Source organism: Vicugna pacos, chromosome 6 (assembly GCF_048564905.1).
Source record: "Vicugna pacos chromosome 6, VicPac4, whole genome shotgun sequence".
Taxonomy (NCBI): domain Eukaryota; kingdom Metazoa; phylum Chordata; class Mammalia; order Artiodactyla; family Camelidae; genus Vicugna; species Vicugna pacos.
Genome location: NC_132992.1, coordinates 29,445,067 through 29,468,758, shown reverse-complemented (window position 1 = coordinate 29,468,758; position 23,692 = coordinate 29,445,067). Strand labels below are relative to the sequence as shown.

The window sequence follows — 23,692 nt, the reverse complement described above, 5'->3', positions numbered from 1 at the left end:
AGAGCTATTTTGGTAAAGCCTTTAATGAAAGTCAGTTTGGAACCTGTTCTAATATAATAAGCATGAAACATGAGTTTAAAGGCTGTGAAAAGGGCAAATATAACCTTAGGATTGTGATAACAAAGTCATCTGTTTCATTAAGTGTCCCTGAAATGTACTGTGTGTATTTTGGTAGTAGAGTGGAAGGTGCATTTGATTGATGGATGTCACCAACTGTCACTTATTAGCTACATGTCCTTGAGGGATAGAAACTCTTGGAACTTCCTTTTTAATCTTTTAAAACTGTGAGTTAGAAATAATACCTGCCTTGCTTCAATTCCAGGATGGTTGTGGGGATCATATAGCATTATTGAAAAATTATGAAGGTGCTATACAGAGTTAAGAGTTATTTTGTAGGCAAAGAAAAACAAACTGCTGGGGTAGTGTGTAAGTGTGATGACCGAGAAAAGCCAGTTGTCCTGTTTGAAATTAGGCCATTAACATGGGGCTGTCATTAAAACAATGGCATAATACTGACATATGTAATTAGAATATAAAACAGAATGCCATTAGCTCATTTTCTCTTTTATGGGATTTATTGACCTCTTTCAATCTCTATGGCTACAGAGGTGACACAGAGAACTTGAAAGATGATTAAAAATGGGAAAAATCAGATCTTTGATGAAAGTTTATGATGCCAAGGGAAAAAGCCTGAAAGGTAATTTACTAATTGTCATATGTGTTCCAAGCCCTAAAAACAACGGGAAAAGACCAAATGTGCTCAACTAAAGTGTAGGGGATACAGGTCAGATATTTGTGTGCATTTTGTACATGAGATGTCAACTGGGCATATAAGGAAGTATTGGGGGATCATTTTGATTGGAAATCTTTCAAAATTAATTGGGTTTCATTTGACCAGAATGGATTCAACAGTGGTCCTTCCCGCTGCACACGGACAGGCACGGTGATTTATCAAGGAATTTTTTTTCACTGTATAATTCTGTTCTCCTGGCTTCTTTAAATTTTGCAGTGGTTCTATTTTATCCAAGTGCATTAAGTTAACACATCCAGTGTTCTCAGAAGGGTTAGGCTTAAGATAAATAAGCAAGGAATGTGTGTGTAAATGGATCCCTGTGGCCATTAGTGACCCTGTGAAAAAATGACCTTAAGCTGACAAGCTGATGACAGTAAGTGTTGCCATTTCCTGAGTACCTCCCGGGTGCAGGCTCTGTATAAGATGTGTCACATAGACTCTTTTCTGTATCATTGATTCAGAACTGTAACCATAGGGTAGATTTCATTATCTCTGCATGCGTTGAAATTAAGCCTTAAAAATAACAATAAATAATATGAACAAAATTCACGTGTGTAATAATACGTAGCAGGGTAAGGATTCAGACTTAAGTATGCCTGGATTCAAAGTTGTTATCTTTCCCACTTGATACTCTGCATTAAAATCTGCGTATATATCATTGTCTAAGATTCCCATTCTCTTGTCTATTTGTTTCTACAAAGGGAAGCTGTTTCCATTCGGTCTGCAGCTTGGGAGAGGGTTTGTGGTTGGTTAAGAAGCTGCCTTTGGGCTGGAGGCAGAGACTCAGGCAGAAGTCCAGAGGCCAAGGAGTCCAGTCATGCTTAAGGGCGAGCCTTTCAGAGGGGCCTCAGCCAGCCCTGTCTCAGGCTGGCCTGAGGAGTTTGCTCAGGTAGTTGTCCTTGATGAATTTCAGCTCCTCATCCAGGAAGTGTTTCTCCAGGAAGTCACAGGGATGGGAGTCTCTGTGGGTGAACCCAGGGCATGCAGATTCAGCAGGCCCTGGTTCAGGGTTTCTCCCAGGGCCAGGGCCCCCTCATTGACACCCAGGCTGTGACCCCACTCGTCCTGAGGCAGCTTCTGCATGTCCTGGAAGAGGACTCAGCTGCAGCCTTGGTTTTGCATCTTCTGGAGACGTTTGGCACCCTTGCATTTTTCCACTAGCTCATGGCCGGCCGTACTTCTGCAGTGGGAATAGAAGCCCGGAGAGAGAGAGAGGTATGGGAAGCCCATAGCTGCAGGTTGACCAGGTGGGTGATGGCAGCTTTGACCTGGTGGAATAATTCTGGTGGATGTGGGAGCCCATGGTTGATTGGAAACAAGGAGCTAACCACAAAAAAGGTGTTACTATTCTGAGAAGCAAGGAGATGGTCCTGGAGCCTTCAGCTGGAGAGGAGTTTAGAGGATGATCAGAGGCTCAAGCAGGGAGCAAATCGTTGGGTCTGTTCCACCCAATATTGTCGAGGTAAGAGACAGATCCAAGGACTGCCTGGTGCTGCTCATTCTTTTGGTTTTCTTTAAAAAAGCCAATATCATAAATGAGAAAAACTCAAATGTCCATTTTCCAGTTGAAAGGTGACATAACTCAAAAGATGAGAACACATAGAGGTTACCACTGTGTCTTCCTAGTGTGCTGTCATATTTGAAGTGGAATGGAAGGAATACCTTCACATGGTTTGTTATGAGAACACTACATTGGTCCCAGAATTTTCAGTTACCTAGGAATTGAATTGATGCTAATGAAATATCAGTATCTACTGCTTAACTTAGAGTGACTGAGTGTGGTGTACATTCCCCAAGTAGTGAGGATGTCAGCTTACTGCTTTTCATAACCTGTGATGAGAATTCCTCTTGGAAATTAAATCTGTATCTTACTGTTTTGTTGGTACTTGTGAAGGGGACTCAAGAGCCTGTCCTCCTCTATTATCCCTTAAATATTGCAGCCTGTGTGTTGTACATGGAGGGAAGTATTTCATTTATAATAACGGCACTGCTAGTCTCTTAAAATCGTGACGTTTGAGAGTTGGTTTTTTCTATTCATCTGTTGCTAGCTGAGTGGATAATTTATGTGGCTTTAGTATTTTTCCTTTAGAATTCTGGAATTATAGAGAGTTTTCTGCCTTGTGTTTATGAAGTTTAGTCATTACAGCAATTCATAGTGAAATTTGAGGTCATCATGAATAACTGTGAATAACCAAAATTAGTAGATTTCTAAATTTGTTATCACAAATTTTTTCCCCCACGATGGGAAGACACCATGCGTCACATATTTCAGAGAGACGGTCAGAGAGACCTTGGCTGTGTGGCATTCTCCTGTTTACAGATTTATAGAAACTTCCAGTTTTAGAGATGGAGAAATCCTTGGAGAGAATTCTTTCATTATCTTTTCATTTCTTGAGCTATTTTCGAACATTTCCTAGAAATTAAGAGGATGAAGCTTGAGATTAAATGACTGTGTACATGGTCATAATATCGACCAGCTGTCGTTGACTTCAAACTCAGGATTCCTAATTGCATTCATTCATTTACAAATGCTTAACCCGTGTCTACATGTGTCATGTGTCAGGTCAGGTGCTCAGGGTACAGCAATGCCTAAAACTCCCTACCATAGGAATATTGTTGGGAGAGGCAGCAAGGGTCCTGAGCATTCCTGCAGGTTCTTGCTGTACAAGCCAGGGATGCAGGACCCTGACCGCCCTCTATCTGGGGCAGTGCGCAGCCATGCGGGATGAGGGAGCGTCCCCCCTAGGCAAAGGTCAGGCTTGCTTCCACTTACTGTTAAGAACAGTGAGTCTCCTAAGCTTAATGTTCATTTCCTGTGACATAACCCACAGCATGTACATGATTCTAGGATGAGCTCTTTGAACTACCACTCTAAGGCAGAGGGGGCAAAGGAACCAATGCAAACAAGCAGGAAGCTTTGACTGTGAGTAATCAAGTCCCTACTCTCTTATCCAGAAGCCTTATGCCTTCTGCCAGCATCCGTGAAACAGTAATAGGCTAACTTATTATCTTACGAATAGGTAAATCTCAGACCCTGCATAGCCCTTGGCAAGTATCACTTATGAGATGATATAGCTGAGGAAACCATCAATTACAGTTCAGTGTGGGAGGCACAGAGTGTTGTGGGACAACTAAGGGAGGCTGGGAAGATCAGGGACGCTTTTCTGAGGGCATTGCTATTGGACTGATCATACTAGATTTTATGTCTGTTGAGGGTAGATCTTTTTATTGTTGGCATATGTCAGTACACAGCATGTGGTTCACAACTATAAGCTAGCTGAATGGATGAATAAACTGTTGTTTGTGGCTACTGGGTGTGATTTTGTGGCTACTGGCTATGATTTACTGCATCAGTAGTTCATACATTTGTTCCTAGAGTTTGTCTCCTTTTTAGAGACAAATGCACCCCAATGTTCATAGCAGCACTACTTACAATAGCAAGTACATGGAAACAACCTAAATGTCCATCAACAGATGAATGGATAAAGAAGATGTGTATGTGTGTGTGGATACACACACACAATGAAATATTACTCAGCCATAAAAAAGAATGAAGTAACGCCATTTGCAGCAACATGGGTGGACCTAGAGATTATTATACTGAGTGAAGTAAGTCAGACAGAGAAAGACAAATATCATATAATATAGCTTATATGTGGAATCTAACAAAAATGATACAAATTCTATTTACAAACCCAAAACAGAATCACAGACATAGAAAACAAACTATGGTTACCAAAAGGGAAAGGGCAAGGAGGGATAAATTAGGGGTTGGGGATTAACAGACACACATTACTATATGTAAAGTAGATAAACAACAAGGCCCTACTGTATAGCACAGGACAGGAACTATATGCAATTTCTTATAATAACATATAATGGAAAAGAATCTGAAAAGAAAATATATACATATGTACATGTATAACTGAATCACTTTGCTGTACACCTGAAACTAACATTGTAAATCAACTACACTTCAATTAAAAAAAACTGTAATCTTGTGAAGATAGTCTTCAATGAAAAGCAACTCATTTTACAGCCTAGCACATATCTATTCCAACAAGTGAGGAAAGTGGTCAAGTTGCAGAGTATCTTGTATGTGGATTCATTTAATACTAAGTGATATTAAGGCTCAATTATTTATTTTTGAACTTTTTATTTACCTAAAACTTCTTAGATTGTTTTTTTAGAGGAGGTTGCAATAATAGAATTCCCTTATACACTTCCCCGCATATTAAATAACATCTTAAACAGCACATTTATCAAAACTAAGAAATTAACATTGGTGTACTGCAGATTTCAGTTGAATTCCCAACCCCCCCCGCCTCGATGTCCCTTTGTTGTTTTAACTCAGGATACCGCGTTGCATTTATTTGTCTCCTTAGTCTCCTCTAATTTGTGACAGTTTTTAATTCTTTTCTGGGCTTGACACTTGCAGAATAGTGGTTATGTATTTTGTAGGACGTTCCTCCATTTGGGTTTTTCTGATGGTTTGTCATGATTGGATTGAGGTTATGGATTTTTTTTGGGAATACCACAGATAAGATGTGCCTTTCTTGTTGGCACACATGATATCAACATGACATTGCTGATAATGTTAACTCTGATCACTCGATGAAGATGGTATCTGTCAGGTTTCTCCACTGTGGTGACTTCCTGTTCTCTGTTCACTGAGTCCTACTCACACTCAGGGGGTGGGAATTAAACTTCACCTACTCAAGGGAGGAGTATCAAGGAATTTGTGAACATATGTTAAAACAATGACAGTAAATAATATCTTGGAGGAAATATTTTGTGGCTGTGCAAATACCCTGTTTCTCCTTGAAGTCTCAGGGGAACCAGTTCTCCCAGGAGGAGGCCAAGAATTGCCTAAGACAAGAAGTCAGCCTGCAGTGTCTAAACATTTGGCTTTTTAAACTTGTCTGTGCTTTATTGCAGAGCTATCTGTATTATAAATGGTCATATTCTTGTGTCATTGACCCTTCTGTTAATTTCTTTGAAGAGTAGAAGCATGTATATTAACTGAATGGGATGAATGAGGTTACATTCGTTAAGCAAGGTGAAACATCAATAATTGGTTAATCAATTACAAAATGCTCATTTTATCTCTTAGCACTTGTTGGCTACGAAGTAAGTAGGTACATATATATGTGTGTGTGTATATATGCACACCCATATGTATAGGTAGGTATGTGTATATATCTAGGTGTATATATAATGAATAGCTACATTCCAAATGACTTGTATACATGTCTAAAATCCGTTGATCAGAAAAGCTTTGTTTAATGTTGTGCTTCCTATGCAAAAGACAGTCACAGTGTCTCATGCAATCAAGAGGTGCAGTCTTCCAAAAGCTACCCATTAGGAGTTGATAGTTGAGAAGAAGGCATATTTCAGTGAGCCAGCAGGCTTCCCAACACATACTGCCTTTTTGGCTGATCTTCCACGGAAATTGGAATAATTCTAGGGTAGCCATTGTTGCCCCAAGGGTGCTGGCTAAACGGGCTGGTCCAGAGAGATAATGTGGTTAATGTGCTTTTAGAATGATAAGAGGAAAAACATTATGACATTTCGATGTATGACATAACCACTTATTCTGTACTGCTACTCTCAGCAGCCCCATAATCTAAACATATTTTTGCTTAAATGTTTGAGTAAGAGAAAATCTGGAATAGTAGTTATTTGGTATAGTGCTAGATATGGGTAAGGTTTTTTTTTAGCATTTAAAAAAATTTGTAAGATCATTAAAAAAAACATGATCACGATTTGGCAGCAGTGATTTAATAGCAGTCAGTCAAATTGAATTTGACCGTTGGACTGAAATTTAGCCTCTTAACCATATGCTATTGCTTTGCTCCAGAGCAGATTTTAATGATGAACTATTGTCAAAAATACTTTCATTTATTTCTTCTGATTTTGCAAAGCACAGCATTTCTAATTCTTGGGGTCATCAGAGTAGGGTTTGGGTGAGAAGGGTTGGAGGTTGGGAGGGGGGTACTCTTGCAGGAATTTGCAGTGGAGAAGGCAACATTGTTGTGAAATGTATTGGGATCATTTCATGTTAACTTAGGTGGAGTTACAATAACTACCTTAATTTGGGATAGAGGGAGTAGATGAGGTGTAGATATAAACAAACGTGTTAAAATTGTTCTTGTTTCTAGAGCACCTGGCTAGCTATTTGGCATTTGATGTACAATATTTTATTTAACTTCAAGATAATCCTGCAGGGTTGGTGTTAGACCATTTTACACTTGAGATTCTGTAAAACCTACAAATTAGGTTTGAGTGATTTCCTAATGTCATATAACTAGTACATGACAGAACTGCAGTGTAGTTTCCTATCAGTCTGATTCCAAAACCCATCACTGTTCTTTACTGAACTCTTACTTTCTGACTTTGCACACAGTTGGGTGTGCAGCAGTAGGCCCTTTGGGTATATTGTATAGAAAATGAGTCATTTCGTGCTTTGGGAACAATTATATCCCACCCCCTACCCCTCTTGTAGTTAAAAAAAAAAAAAAGCCAAAGCAAAACTTTTAGCTACTTAAAAAAGTTATCTCTGTTGGATAGTTTGGTGCCTTTTGCTCTTATCACGTGAATGGAAACATTACTCTGGTTTCTTGCTACTTGTCTCATTTATGCTGAAAAATATGGAAAACAAAATAGGGACTTATTTCAGCTGACTTAGATTATTATGACAGAGGTACTCAGGAGCTCTGATACGGAAATGAGTCTTTCTTGATAGCTGATAATTATTAACTCAAGCAAGAAGATAATTATGTGTTAATCTCCATATGCTGTGTATGTGTAAATGAAATTCATCTGCTTCTTATTGGGAAAATTGACAAGGCATAACTATGGTTAATATTTTTCACATTACCTTCTGGGTTTCTTATTTAGAGATCCTCCCATAACTTTGAGAGCAAATCCAAAGGGATTGTTGCCAGGGCTTGGGAGGAGTCTTGGAAAAAGTTGTGATTGTAAACTCAGTGTAACCTCAGTAGACCATTGGGCATTCCGGCAACTTAATGATCCTTATTGCAAAGAGTTTCTGAATCCCAGGTTAGTCTTTTTTTGAGTTTTGATTGGAGGCTCTCGTGCTGTCATTTTTAGGGTAGGCTTAGCTTTAACTGTATGAGAGCTATATTTTTTCCTTACATTTTCAAGTCAGAATGGTAATGCATATTAGTAACTTTCATTCTATTCCTTGATGCTTTAGTTTGCATATGGTGTAAGTGGGATTTGGGAACAGCTAAGATAACTGCCTATACCTCTACTCAGAGCGGGAAGTCATGTTGGGCTCTCTCTGTGATAATGATAAATGGGCCAAGTTGTGGGACAGGCTCTATCTTTAGACTTCCACCTCTTTTTTTCTCTTTGGTGCTCCCTTTTCTTTCCCATTTAGGTACTTGACTACCTGTTGTGGTGCCCAAGGCTTTTATGTATTCATTTATACATTGCTTGCTCTCAGGGTACCTCTCCCGGGAAATCTGTACACGTATGTTTGATGTTCATACTCTGTGCTCATGTTGTGTATGACCATCTGGCCATGACTGGAGAAATCGGAGGGAGCATTGCTTGGGAGGCTGTCCATTTGGAGCGTTCACGTGAGGGACTAGACTAGGAAAACACCCTTGTATCTGTAAAGCAACAGGTGGAGTGAAATCATTTTAGAACAGGCTGCTCAGTGAGGTCTTGTCAAGTTGAGACATTCCCAGTACACTGTTGCTTGAAAGGTATGCTGCTAACAAAAAGATATTATTAAATCTGGTTTATGTAGGAGGGTGCATGTCTGTCAGCTATACAGTGCAGCTCCTAAATAAGAATTTGCTGTTCCTGATGTAACTTTAACACAATGTATCTTCACCTCTGCATGTCTGATGTTCTGTGCCTCATCTCCACTGTGCCTGGTTGCTATGAGCTGTACCAGTTTACTGTCGGATCATGTAAAAAATAGTACTAATTCTACCAGAATATTTTGAGTCTTCTCCCCTGTTGTTCTTATACTCTCCTTTTTTTTTTTTTTGCTTTAACACTCTAAATCATAGTGAAAAAGTGAGTTGCTTCTTATTTTGAAATCCAGAGAATAGAGAATTGAGAACTGTCATTATATGATAAATTCATCACTAAAGCAAGTAAATGTTCACCTGAATGATTTCTTCTAATATCCAGTCTTAAATCTCTTGGGTTGCTCCTTCTATTCCAGTAACCAGCAGTTGACATAAAAATATGCAGCCACACATAAGTTGCTTTTTTCTTGACCACTGAAAATCTCTCTTGCTTCTCTATGCACACCCTTTAAGATCCCCAAGGCTGACAAACTAACTGCTCTTAGTTGAGTGAAGTTGGTGCATTTTGAACTTTTGGTGTCATTTTCCTCATTCTTCAAGGGGGCATCATAGAATGTACACCCTGAAACCATCTTAGATATCACTTTTCAAATTGGGAAGGGGAGACTCATGTGAGTTGGGGTTTAACCTAAGGCCATGTAGATACTTGTTGGAGATGAATTGCTCAGGTAAATATCTTTTCTGTAGGTTCATGAGATAGTGTGGTCTCTGAATCCTAACAGTAGACACTCCGTGGAATTCCAGTTTTTATTTGGAGAGGAATTTGAATTGATTCCTTTGGAGTTGTGTGTTTTGCGGTGAACGATAATCAGACTGGTATGTAGAGAGAAAGGAGAAGTTATTTTTTTTTCGGAGTTAAAGATTGTGAGTATTCCTCAGGGATGTAGACTTCCCTAAACATGCTCATACAGGTTGAAAAAGAAACCTGGATGCCACATAAGCCCCAAAGCCCCATCTATTGTGTGTGTTCGTTTTTGGTCTTGTTCTGCTGCCCCTCCTCTCTACTTTTGCCGGATACGGACATACATCTTTTTCTTCTATGCATTTTCATGTTTGAGACTTGGGACTTCAGTGTAGAAATGAATATTACTCACTGGTCTCCATGTTTGTGATTTATATTCTTCTAATGTTTCTTGGGTGTAGGAGCCATGGAAAGGGAAAAACTGAGACTGATTCTGATTTTTTTTTTGTTTTTCTCAGACTCTTTAGGGACCAATTTTCCTGTGTGTGTGTGGTTTTTTTTTTTTTTTTTTTGATCTCAGGAGAGACCTCCTCTGTCTACAATGGATAATGGATTTACCATAGTCTAGTACCACAACGTGTTCAGAGGCTGTTTGGGAAATACTAATAATACACAAGTGCCACTTTGCTCAGAATGGCCAGCCTATACTGGCTCTCTGCCTAGACTGAGACTTTCTTCTCTCATCGTCTACTCTGGTCCCCCTGCAATTTTTCTGGGGCCAGTTCATTTGTAGTTTTAAATAGGGAGCAGTGAATTCTGAAATAGTCTTTCTGATTTAAGCCTGGATGCTTGTTCATCTGAAGATCTTGTTACTGGAAACTTAGCATAAAATAGAGCACCTGTGTTGCTCCATTCGTAGAGTTTACAGGTTCAAAATTTCGCAGACACAGATAATAGGGATGTATTGAAAAGGAAAACATGCTTGGCCATCCTTTCCTTCGGAGTGCCCTTGAGGGAGCGAGCACGTATGACTTGTGCTCAGTGAAGCCGTCGGGCTGGGACACAGCCCCCCAGCTCTAAGTGTGCTGTCAGAGCCTCCTAACAAGGGAGGACGTGAACATATCAAACCGGAGCTTCCTGCAATGTGCGGTATTTCCTGTGCTTGTGGATAAAGGCGAGGGGATAGCAGGAGGAGCAGTGAGGAGGGAGGGGTTGTCTGACTGTCTCATCTTTAGCGCTTGTTGGTAAGTTCAGCAGATGACAAGGTAGCAGCCTATGAGAAACAGCATCTTTTAAGGGATGAAAATATCTGCACTCACTCCCAATTGTTAAGGCGAGCTTCCCTTTCCCCGGAAGAAGTCCAGCCTTTGTGTTCCTTTTAAGTGTAGCTATTGTTGTGTTTTTTGTTTTATTTTGTTTCTAAAAAGGGCAGTGGCTCGATTTTCCGACTGTTATTCGAGTGAGGAGATGCACATTTTCACTCTTCCTAGTTCTTTGGTATCGACTTGAGCCCAAAATACATTTAAAAAAAAAACACCATGATTAACCTTACTGCAACTAGTTTGTGCCTTTGTGACCACAGGTTTAGGTATCTCTTCTCTCCATAAGAAATCCCTGTTTAGAGTTGGTTTTCTTCCCAAGAGACTTTGTAATATTGATTATTTTATTTCTATCCAGGATGTTACTACACCACAGGAAGCAGACACAGAAGGAGGTAAAAGAAACTAGCCTATGGTTCTGTTGTCTAGGACATTTATTTTGAAAGTTCATCTGGGCACCCGAGACAGGAAGGATACAATACATTTTAAAATGTCTTTGTCTCTGTCTTCATATTTACATTTATTTAAAATATTTGTAATGAAGTTAGTTCTACAGTGAATTAGCTTTCTACCTTAAAAACCTTAAAGATGTAGAGTCTAACAGCTCCTAATACCCTTATGTCAAAGAATACAGCTGTATCGCCTACTGGAGTTTTTCTTCACAGACCTGTTTATAGAGGGGTCATAAAAAATCTGATGCAAAGGTGGCAAAAAATTGATACTTGTTAAAGCTGGGTGGAAAGTACATGGATATTGGTCATCTGTTTGAAATGATTCAAAATAAAATATTTAAAAATAAATGGAATTTCAAGAATATATTTCAAAATATTTCAAGATATTTTAGAGGGAAGAAGACATTGTTCACTTGGGAGATTGGCTTCAAAATAGGAGCCATTTGAGATTTTGGAATAATCGTGATGATTCCTTAGTAAACAGGAAATAGTACTGGGATGATCAATGAGTGGAAATGAATAAATTGTTACATAGCTGGTGTGTTAGCATAATTTGAAACATGTTTTTGGGAGATGGAAAATGATACTTCCTCTGGGCAAAAAAAAAAAAAAAAGGTCGCTCTTATCTACTCTTTCCTGCTAGATATAAAATTTAGTTATGTATATTTGTAGTTTAAATCCTTGAGCCCTATCTCACTCCCAAAGTAAATTACAGAGCCCACAAACCTGGCATCAGCTGAAAGCAGTCAAAATGTTTGGCATAGGGTTGTATATAAGGGAAATAATACTTTAAAGACATTGCTTGGCATTTCTAACAATTAAACTCTGTTGATTTCTCACAACAGAGAAATCATGCAAAGATTACATGCTCTTATGACAATTTCTCATTGTTTCTTTTCTAGGCCTTACTTCTTGATTGCAGATGGTACAATTTTCTGAGATTTTGTTCATTTTGCTCCTGGGTTAGAATATCTAGCCCAAATTATAGATATGTAGTCCTTGTTTATCAACTGGTGATTTATTTGAACCCTGGGTCTTAGTTGCTCACTCCTTGTTGAGACAACAGAAAAATTGAGTAGCATTCTGCATGTCTAACCAGCACTGTTTTGCAGCCCGGCCCACTTGGGCTAGCAAAAGCTCAGGCTGGACATAACTCATTCAAGGAATTTTAGATTAGAGTCTTGGGCAGTGTCTATATGGCATCAAGTCTGCGTATTACAATAGAGAGGAGTATTTTTGTGGATCCTCTAGATGGCAGGACAGTTAAAACAAATACACCTCAGGAGCCTTTCCAGGAAGCGTGGGGAGGGAGAGCAAGGAGGGGTGGGATGAGAAGGGGACCTTCAGGCCAGCAGGGCTCCAGGCTTTCTATCTCAGCCCACACAGGGCAGGTCCACTTTTAAGTGCTTTCTCTTACTGGTCTATCTGAGATCTTGTTTGCAAGAATGTAACACTGCTAGAAAACGATAGGATAAAGGTCAAAAAAATCTTGTATTGTGCACACCAACATCAGACCAGAGATTTCTATGAAGACTTTGAATGCATTCGTCCACATACCCTGAGCATCTCCAGAGACTGGAGCTGACTCCACCACAACACACATGGTGACGGGTTCTAGAGTGATGCTGGCCTGCTTCAACACTCTTCTCACCTTAATTTCTATCAGAGGATCAGGTGCAGCATGGACTATAGCTTTTGTCCCTACTCTGAAAGAGATCACCACTGTTGGCATAGATATAACAGATAAATCTGATACGATAGCCCTCAGACTCAGAAAGGAGACTTGACTGAGATACCTGCATAGGTTCATTCCTTACATAGACACTGAGTGTAGACTCAACGTAAGATTTGCACATATGTCACTTCCCCATTCTCATCTTTGAGTAGAAGGGAGATGATAGCATTACTTCCGTTTCTTTTGCAAAATGCTTATCCAAATTCTCCTGTAAGCACCTTCTCATAGCAAGGTCAGTTTCAATCCTTCTGGACGAAGTTCTGGATCACAGTATGGTATGGCAAATGCAATTTCCATGTATCAAATACAGCGAAACTGTGAGGGATGAATTTGCTGTCCTGTATTTGTGCACCTCATAATATCAGGTAATATGCTTGACAGGTCTGACCTCTTAATAGCCACTATTTCTGTACAACCGCTCCAAAACGTTCCCCACATTGAGACTCTTTTGTGTTGGTCTTGGTTGTTTATTACCAGTGAGTTGAAGCTGAGGTGTATTTCAGGACCACTATTCTTCTGCCTGTTTAATGAGATTGTGCTTGAGAATGTATTAGGGTACATTTCCACATTGACTTGACTGTTGACTGACTAGTCCTGTGCTTACCTGGGGAATAGACAGATCAGTGAGGTGTGGCCCTTGTTCCCGCGGCCCTCAGCCATGAGGTTGCGGAGTGAGATAGGCAAGGTAAGCATATATGTAGATGTTCAGTGCAATCTAACAAGATGTTATAAAAGAAGTGTTACCAAAATGCTGTGGAAGTTGCTAGGCATGAAAAACTCTTCTGTAGATATTACCACAAGGTACCAGAAATTACTCCGTGCAGAGGACTGTGTCCTTGCAACACATATGAGGGGAGACGTGCAGTTGATGGAGGATTAAATGTTAGTGGCACCGTGTTCTGTACTAAGCCTGATAGATTTAGATCATCCACCAGCATATTTAATTATTGCACCAAGAAAATTCTATTAACAGCTTAAAGGTGTTTATTGGGATAACTGAACTGGAAGCTGTCTGACTTTTACTGCTTGAGGAGCACATTATTGGATGCTACATTCCTATAATGATAATCAGTAAACGAGAAGCCCACATGTTCTGATGATGACAACAGGGTGACATCAAACCGTGAGTCTGTCTAGGTGGTCATGTTCGGTCTGGATTCTTGAGCTCTTTCACTAACACCTCCGATACCATTTGAAAAGTGGAAGTTGGCAGGGTCTTCCAACAACTGTTGAATGATAAAGGGGTAGTAATTAACCAGTACATGGGACTGCAAAATGCTCCAGGAATTCTCTGGCACAGCATTGTTTCAAGCAAACTGTGTGACTCTAGACGATAAAGCTTCAGCTTGGCTTCTAGTCATTCGTGGAGGTTTTTTTGTTTGTTTGTTTGCATGTAATCTTTATGGCTCTGAGTAAATGACTGATATTTTGAATTGGGGCTACTGCAGCTAAGCAAAGGATGAACTGCACAAGTGCTCCCTGTGAGAGGATTGGTTGTTCTGCTCTGTCCTTTGCAGCCAGAGCTACATAAAAGAAAAAGAGGTGAGATGGTCTGTGTCTGGAAGAGGAGCTCACAGTTTGTCTCCTTTGGTGTGCTTTAACTCCCAAATTGTTTTTATTTTTATTTTTTTTTTGCAAACTTTTGTTGAAGACTTTTATAGAACACACCCAATAGTTCTGCTTATTAAAGAGAGTCCTCTTCTTTTTTGAATTCATGTTTTCTTAAAAGAACAGTTACTAGCTTCCTCCTCACTCCCATGTGACAGTTCTGGCTTGTATGCCTCACACTGATTGATCTATGTCACGGATCACTTTACAGACTATCTGTAGGAGTCCCTTTCTCATTCAGACAGGTTCTTTCCTATTCTGAGTGTATTGATAATTTTCCCAGTTTCACAATTTTCACCTTTTCTGTTTGAACCAAAGTGGAGCTGTGCACCCCATCCCTTAGCTCTCCAAGTAGGAACCTTCCTTTACTGCCTGGTTGCTCACTGAGATTTTCGTCACTCCCACTTTATCATCCTCTGTGAATTTTATTAATGTGACGTTTACTCCCTCTTTTAAATTATTAATGAAGTAAACTGGGAAATGATACTTTTATCCTTCACAGTTGATGCTGTAAAAGTGACCGATGCAGTGCAAGCATCTTTCCCTCATTCAGCCCCTGCCATGCATCTCTTTAGCGTCTCCGTGAAATAGCTTGAAATGACAGTGTTCACATCTCTCTGGCAGCTAGTTCACACTGAGAGGGTATAATTATCTGTGTGATACCACAGCCGCTCACCGGCTCAGGTTGTGATGTCACAGCCAAGGATGATTCTCTCCCAGCAGGATGAAGCCGAGAGGAGATAAATCTCCATGCTGAACTGTCAACTTTCGTCAAATGGGGTCACTTCATGAAGAAAAATTAACCATAATAAGAAACAAATATACCACTAGTGAAGTATCCCGTTGAATTAAGCTTCAAAAACTATTGTATTATACTGGAATGAAAGAAATTCTTTCAAAAATTCTAAGGAAAAATGTGAAAGTTATAATCAGACATCAGTAAATATTTATTGAATTAAAAATATTTTGTAGGGCCGGTGCCTTTAAATTAAATGTTAACACTTAAAAATGAACTTCAGATGTATTTCTACTTTCAGATGCAAAATTATGTTGCTTGCTGTTTCAAAGATGACATACCAATCTAAAAAAGTCAGTAAAGACACTAAATGGATGTGTTTTATTTTGACCTATATCCTACTTTTGTATTTTCCTGGTTTAAATAGAAAGTTTATAGCTTTTGGATGATTTTAAATGAGGAGAATCTAATAAATATTATTGTAGGGACATAGTTACCAAAATGTTTGCTCCATTTGTATGAAAGGATCCAATAATACACCATACACAATCCTATTACTTTTATAGGATAATAATTTTATACTGTGTGTGTGCATAAAATAATTTTAAATTACGGAAAGAATTAGGCAGTCATTGAGTACTTCCCAAGCATGTTCGAAATCTCTTTACTTGTTAAATCTGTCAACACACACACACACAAACACAAGCACACAAAGTCCCATAAATAAACCAAATCTTCAGGTACTAGCATAAAATTCCTTATCCGTTTGTACCCAATGAGATGCTAAAGTTGGAGCAGTTTTCAGCTTGAATCATTGATAAATGATGTCTTAAAAATTAGCTGTTTTTATTCTTTTTCACCAAAGTGAAGAAGAGAATGTAGATTATTCCAAATTGCTGTAGAGATTTTTTTTGAAAGCTGTTCTTTAAACCTCAGTAATCATTATTCAGGATGGATTATTAAAGAGAAAAACCTTGAATTAGATAGAGAGAATGAAGAGTCACTGGGACTGCTGCTGACCAGGGCTGAAGTGGAGGAGGGGCTGCCCATCCATTGTCATTAGGAGGTAAGTCAGAGAAGCAAAGTCCCCACACTGGTGGGACAGGAGTCTTGGTGTACATTCCAGTGAGTATATAGAAGACTTCCAGGAACGTAATTTTATACCCTCTTCAGTTCTATTTATTAGAAACAAATTGAGCGTAATATTAATGTCATATTTTGGTCCAAGTTAATTAGGAAATTCTTTAATTATGAGTTGAAACATTAATATTTCTTACTTACAAAATCTGCATATTTTCAAAGGATGTCAGTTTATAAAATATATCATAATAAGAAGGAAAAAAGATGAAAAGTATCCTTAAGGGTTCAGGTAAGTCTCAGTGTAGATAAATAACAGTACTTTCAGTTAGGGCTGGCATACACAGTAAGTATCTTGAAATTTCTGAATAAACACTTTTTTCTGCAACAGATTGGTACTCTACACTGTTATTGCTTGTATTTAGATTGTTGCTTTCCTTTACTGGAAAATGATGGGTGAATTTCTGTAATGAATTTAAATGCATAAGATTTATGATATTTAAGGTTATTTATAGACTATCTCGAAAAAAGTGATGGGGTCATGCAATTTACTAATTAAAATTTGAAAAAGGAAAGCATTCAGGGGAATGGAAGAGAAGAATTTGAAATTCGACTCTTTTAGACAGGTACAGATATAATTAGATAAATTTATATAAATTTCCTATTATCAAAGATCTCTGTGTTACTGTGGTTTGCCTTTATTGTTTTCCTTATCTTCTGTCTTCTGAGCTCACAGAAGCTCATTATTTGTTGTAGGGCTTCTTTATGAAAAGGTTAAGCTTGAAACTTTTCCTAGAGAAATTATTTGAAAACTATTATGGTTGAATTTTTGCTAAAAATCTGTGTAGGGAATTAAAATTCTGACAAATCCTTTTTTTTTTTTTTTTTAAAAACATAAGACAGTCTTTCTAAAAATCTCATTATGGAGTGATTTCTAGGGACTTTCTAAAAGGCACTGAACCTTTTAAAATTCTTTGATGATTTCAGAGGTCTTTGCATTTTGCAGTGTGGGCCATTTGATCTGAGTTAAAGCTTTCGAGGCATTAAGATACCAGATATTTTTTTTGTTCTGTTGTTTAATCAGAAAATGTCCTCATTTATAAGTGTTATAAAAATATTCCCAGAACCTCAGGGTAAATTAACCCCTTTCTACCTTAGTTTGCTGGAGATTGCTTTTCTTGAGTGTGAATGAGACTGACGTCAGGTGTTTGATTTTTTGTTTTTTCGTTTGTTTGTTTGCTAATGGTAAAGATCAGTCACTGAGCTTTGTCCTTTTGCATCAATAGAAATAATATTAAAAATGCAGTAATTTTTCTTTGTTTTACAAGTGCCTGAGAAGCAAATTTATTAGAATATGACTGGTAAACAGCATCTGAATGTCTCTTGTGCCCCATTCAGGGCTCTCTTCATCCATTTTTTCCAAGCTATTAAATAAAACAGAATTGGGATTTTTAAGAGGAAGACAAAGATGGGACAAATCTAATGAAAAATGAATGGAATTTGGGGGATATTTTCTTATCTAGTTACAAATGGTTAGTTTATGCAGCATAAGTAAGGACAAGTGTTTACCTCAGAAGGCTTAACTCTGCTCAAAGCTTAAGGGAGGATCACATGAAATTCAAATCTACTGGCTCATTCACAGCATCGCAGGTTGAGTTTCAGCAGGCAAACATAAATTAATGTTATAAAATTTAATCTTACCTGGCAGTGGTTTGTTTGAAGCTGAGTAATTTGAATTCCAATTGAAAACAGCTTCAGTATCGGAATGCCTTCTCAGCTTCCTTTCGTGTTTTCCTTTACCACTGTGTTCTCTTTCTTGCTGAATCTCTGTGTCTGTATTCTTGGGAATCCTGCAGGATTAGTTAGGACAGCACGCAATAGATGAAGGTTCCATTTGGATAGAATTATAGAAATAGAAGGGGGAATTTTGCCTTTCTCTGATACCAGCCGTTTATCCGACCACAGACAACTTGAGTGTTCAGAACTTATTAAAAATTCATTGAATGTATCAGCAGGGAGAAATCCAGGCTCTTTCTATAGACGTTTTACGTTCTGCAAAAGTTCTGTCCGTATTTCAGATTTACACATGCTCCTGAATCAAGTTGCTTTTAAAAAAAAATTGTCTGGACTAAAAGCAGGGATGCTCTCTTGCACTCTCTGGCTTTCCTTGTTTCTCCCTTGACCAACTTTTCAGTCCATCAGCTTCCTTTCTGTAGAGGATGAAGTGATTTCTTCTGTCCTCCTTGTATTTCTGTAACACAGAGTTCTGGTCCACTGTTCGGTGACTAGCGAGGGAAAAATCCAAAAGGAGGTACGGCTTTATCATAATCTCCGGACAGTGAGCACACTTGGCATGAATGAAGAGCTGATATGAGCTATTCAAACCAGACAGCAAACTGATGGGATGACGCTTTCATACATAATAAACCCATTAATTACTTCTCCTGATGGACAGCAGTATGCCCTGAAAGGAAAAAAGGAAGGAGCAGCTGATCACATTCGGTTTAATAGGTGCTCCGTGTTTGAGCAGCCTGTCATTGAGAAGTGAATCCAGGAAAAGCAGCAGCTTTAGAATGTGATCAGGTAGAATGGGCAAGAGTTGTTTTGACAGACACTGAAGTGACGTATTTGGGGAGGAAAAAGAGAGCTGAGCAGAGAGGTAGCTGGAATCAGGTTCCAAAATGCTTGTGAAAATGTTCATTTTTTTCCCTGTTAGTCTTTTTGGCTGGAAGAAAGGAATCTGTGTTTTTACCTGTATGTTATTTGCAGGAATTTTGATGAGCTGTTTTCTCATGCTATAGCTTTTCCTAAAGAAGGAAAATAAATTTTAAAAAGTCTTTGAGGTAGAAAAGTATATTGGAAGTTTAAAAAAAATTGTGGCAAGGAAAAGGCTGCTTTTTGTGGAAGATGTATAAAAAATTGTCGGTTGTATTCGGAAAGAAATCTGGGGTAAGCAGAGAAAAGGCTGCTTTTTGAAAAACACATTTTTATAAAATCTTTTAGGCATATGCATTTTGTTGCTTTGGAATAATGCATCACTTGACATAAAAATTGAGCAGAGTCGTCATTTTAAGATGTTAGATGGAATTCTGAGTAGTTATATAAATGAATAGATCTAAAAATGTCAATTCCATAATTTTTTAACATCATTTTTAAACTATCACAAGGTTGTTCTTCCTACCTGTCCATAGAGTCCTTTTTAGGGGGGGTTTCTGGGCAATAGAACTCTTTAATTTTTGTTTAATTATGAAAAATTTCAAATTTATATAAAACTATGAAAAAATAATACATGAGCTTCCATAAACCTCTTACCCAGATTCAATAATTACCAAGATTTTTGCCACATTAGCTTTATTTAGCTTTTTTTTCCTTCTTAGCTAAAATATTTTAAAGCAAATCTCATTTCACCCCTTCATACTTTAGTCTGTATGTTTTTAAAGCATGGACACTTTCTCATGTGACCACTAGGCCATTATTATACCCAACAATAATGATCATATTTAACAATAATTGTCAGAGTTAATTGTTAATAATTCTTTGGGGTCATATTATACACAGTCTATTTCAAACTTTTCATGTCTCAGAAACTGTCTCTTTACATAGGTTTTTTGAATTAGGATCTAAACAAAAAACACACTACATTTAGTTGTTAGACATGAGAATTTTAAACACTGACTTAGATGATCATATATGAGAAAGAGGTAAAATGTAGTTTTATAGTAGTAGTATTTTCCTACACACATTCATAATATTAAGTTCTACAGGAGTGTGTATATATCTAGAATATTTCCTTGAATATTTTTCCACTTAACGTTATGTATGATAAATGATTATATGGTAATGACTGGCCACTGGTTAGTTTCATTGCTTTCTATGAGTTTTTTTTTTTTTTTTTTTGACTTGTTCTGGACTATGTAGTTCAGGATTCTGCCCCAGGCTATCGAGCCTACCTTTTGGGCTGGACCAATTCAGTCAAATATATTCCAGTGTCAGTTCTGTTTTATTGCTGAAAGAGACCATCTTGCTTGTTTACCTTATCAAATACAACAGAATATTACTATAATAAATACTCTTAAGTTTTAAACCATTGATTTAAAAAAATTTTTTTATTGAAGTGTTGTTAATTCACAATGTTAGTTTCAGCTGTACAACAAAGTGATTCAGTTATACATATGCATACATGTATATATTTTTCTTTAGATTCTTTTCCCTTATATGTTATTACAAGAAATTGAATATAGCTCCCTATGCTATACAGTAGGTCCTTGTTATTTATCTTTGTTTTATATAATAATGTGTGTCTGTTAATCCCCAAACCCTAACTTATGCCTCCCTGCCTTTCCTCTTTGGAAACCATAGTTTGTTTTCTATGTCCGTGAGTCTGTGTTTGTAAACCATTGACTTTTAAGCCAGTTTCAACATTTGAATGAGACTTAAGAGTTCTGGGAAGATCTAAAAAGAAAGAAGAAAGAATCAAATGGGATCATTGTGTTCGTGAGGACCAATGACTGTAATATTATATAATTATATAACATTCATATTATGTAGTAAGTGTCACATAATATATATCATATTATAAATGTTATATAATTATTTCCCAGTAATAGCAGTTTTTTTTCTCTTACGCATTTTTATTTTCCTGTAAGATTTGAACTGCCGGCTCCTTTCTGAAAAAGCAGGGCGTTTGGCTGTCTACTTAACTTTTCCAGGAATGCAGTAACATGAGGACCTGAAATAACTTGTATGCTGCTTTCTCCCCTGTTGAAATTCATTCTTCATTCTCATTGAGACTCTCTCTCCGCCTCTCCATCTTCTGGGTTAGATGAGAATGGGGAAGGTGGAATATGAGGAGCCATTAAAAGGGGACTGATGGAAACTGTTCCAGGCTCAAAGCCACTGTTGAGGACCATGCTCCCATGTCCACGGAAGGCTGTAAAATTCTGCTCTCCTGAGGTGTTGGTGGATGGTCCCCCTCTGGCTGTAGCTCCTGTCACGTGCCGTGTTGTGTGGCATGACTGCTGCCTTTGTATAGCTCTTGTTTATGTTCTCAGGCTGTGCCTTGTCCCTTAAATCTTGCTGAACAAGGAGTATATGTGTTTATTACCTACATATGTGCTTTACTGAAAGCTTGGTCAATAGTTGATGACTATGGCCTTTTTCTATTCAGTACATCTGTATAAAATGATGGCACAAAATGCTTCTACTTTCTGTAGGATAGACTGTGCTTCGAAGCAAGGCATCTCTGTGGGTAATACTGTTCAGAGATTTAATGGGTCGAGCTGATAGTTGGTTGAATAGCTTGTTCGCTCCACCTCTGCTCCCATGGGAAGAAGAGGGAAAGTCCCAGGGAAGGGACGCACACAGTAAAGCACAGTTTTCTTCTGTTCAGACGCAAACTCCCTTCCCCAACTCCCTTTATTCTCTAAATTTAAGTTGATCGAAACTCCCCCATTTCCACTATAAAAATGACCAAAGAACTTCAGAAGTTTCATAGTCTTCATAGATTTTTGAAGAACTTTGTGTATAATAAGATAAGTCATTTTTCCCCCCACAAAGTTCTTTCTTGCAAGAGTATTTGGTCCATTCCAGGAAGCAGGCTCACAGATGTTTTTGAGTCTTTTTTTTCTTTCTTTTTTTTTTTTTTTTAAAGCCACTTCATGTTCTTTGGTTCTTAGATGAGTAAGATTTGTGGTTCAGAACTTCTTCTGTGGCAACTACTCATTTTTAGGGCATTTAAAATATGGTCTCTGTTGAGTGTGATTACCTTTCAGTTAATAAACCAAGAAGAAAGTTGCATTTTAAAAGTACTGTAGAATCATGCAAGTTCTTTCTAAAATAAATACCCTTTTTATTTTGTTGCTCTTGTTAAAAATATCCAATCTTTGGCTTACTTGGGTGATAATAGATCACAAATATTTGGGTCCTTCCAAGGTACATGATACAGTTCTAGGTTCTTTGAATGTATAATACATCTACTTTTTGTGGCTTTGAGGCAGAGACTTATCAGTCCCATTTTATGAAAGCAGAAACTGAGAAGAGGCTCAGTAACTTGCTCAATTTGATCCAGCTGTGGCATGACTCCAGCAAGATGCACAACTGAGAAAAAAGATCGTGGAGCCTTTTCCTTTAGGTGTGAGACTCTAGGTATGACTGTGAGAGTGGTGAGTCTCCAGCAGGGCCAACACTCTCCCAAAATGAGATCTGCAGCTTCTCTGAGATCCCAGATGATTGGCAGATGACCCTGAGTTGACTCTTTGGGAAAAGGATAGTGAATTTAATACAGAAGGAATGTTTCCTTTCTAGCTTCCATGCTTAACAGTCATAAAGAGGTGACTTTTTTTTCTTTCTGAAATGATTTATTCTTTTACAGGCTTTCATACAGTAGTATGTTTTTTTTTTAATTTTTGTTTTTTATTTTTCCAATTTTTTTTTTAGCGATATGTTTTAGAATACTAGTCATTCATGTTTGATTAAAAAGTTTTAAACTAAGTATGGGGCTATCAGGGGATATGAACTAGACTTGAACTTACAATAAAATTGTTAGGGAACATTTGTCCATATGTATCACACTCAGATAAACTGACTGCATTTTTATCTTTAGAATTTGTTTTATGTTTCACTTTTAAACTTCTTTAGTTCATTAACCTTGGGCCTTAACCTGTGTCCTGGTGTTTGGCCCTTTCCAGTCTGTCCTCCTCCAGATTTTGACTTCTCCTAGTGAAGTGTAGACAGCCACTAGAGGTCTCCAGACCACACTTTAGAAGGCTGATTTTTCTAGGCACACCACAGTGAGTGGAATAGGTATGTTCCTGGGGAGATTGGTTAGTAATATTTCTCATTAAATATTTGTTAAGTGCTTCTTATTTTCCAGGTCCTAGACTAGGCTATGTTGTGGGGCTATGTTTTAAAAAAAGGTAAATAAAAGAATGAAAAGACAGCCTACAGAATGGAAGAAAATATTCGCAGATGATGTGACCAACAAGGGATTAACTTCAAAATAAACAAACATCTCATATAGCTCAATATCAAAAAAAACCAAACTGAACAGCCCAATCAAAAAATGGGCAGAAGATGTAAATAGACATTTCTCCAAAGAAGACATCCAGATGACCAACAGGCACATGAAAAGATGCTCAGTATTGCTAATTATTAAAGAAATGCAAATCAGAACTACAATAAGATATCACTTCACACTGGTCAGAATGGCCATGTTTAGAGAGTCTACATATAATAAATGCTGGAGAGGGTGTAGAGAAAAAGGAACCGTCTTACACTATTGGTAGGAATGTAGTTGGTGCAGCCACTATGGAGAATAGTATGGAGTTTCCTTAAAAAGCAAAAAATAGACTCACCCTATGATCCAGTAATTCTACTCCTGGGCATATATCTGGAGAAAACTACACATACCCCAATGAAAAGATACACATACCCCATGTTCAT

General features: G+C 38.0%; 1 protein-coding gene across 1 annotated transcript in view; it reads left to right on the top strand.

Annotated features, from left to right (window-relative positions):
• Window positions 1-23,692, top strand: part of AVEN (apoptosis and caspase activation inhibitor) — a 154,500-nt gene that overhangs the window by 42,505 nt on the left and 88,303 nt on the right. The window lies entirely within an intron of this gene.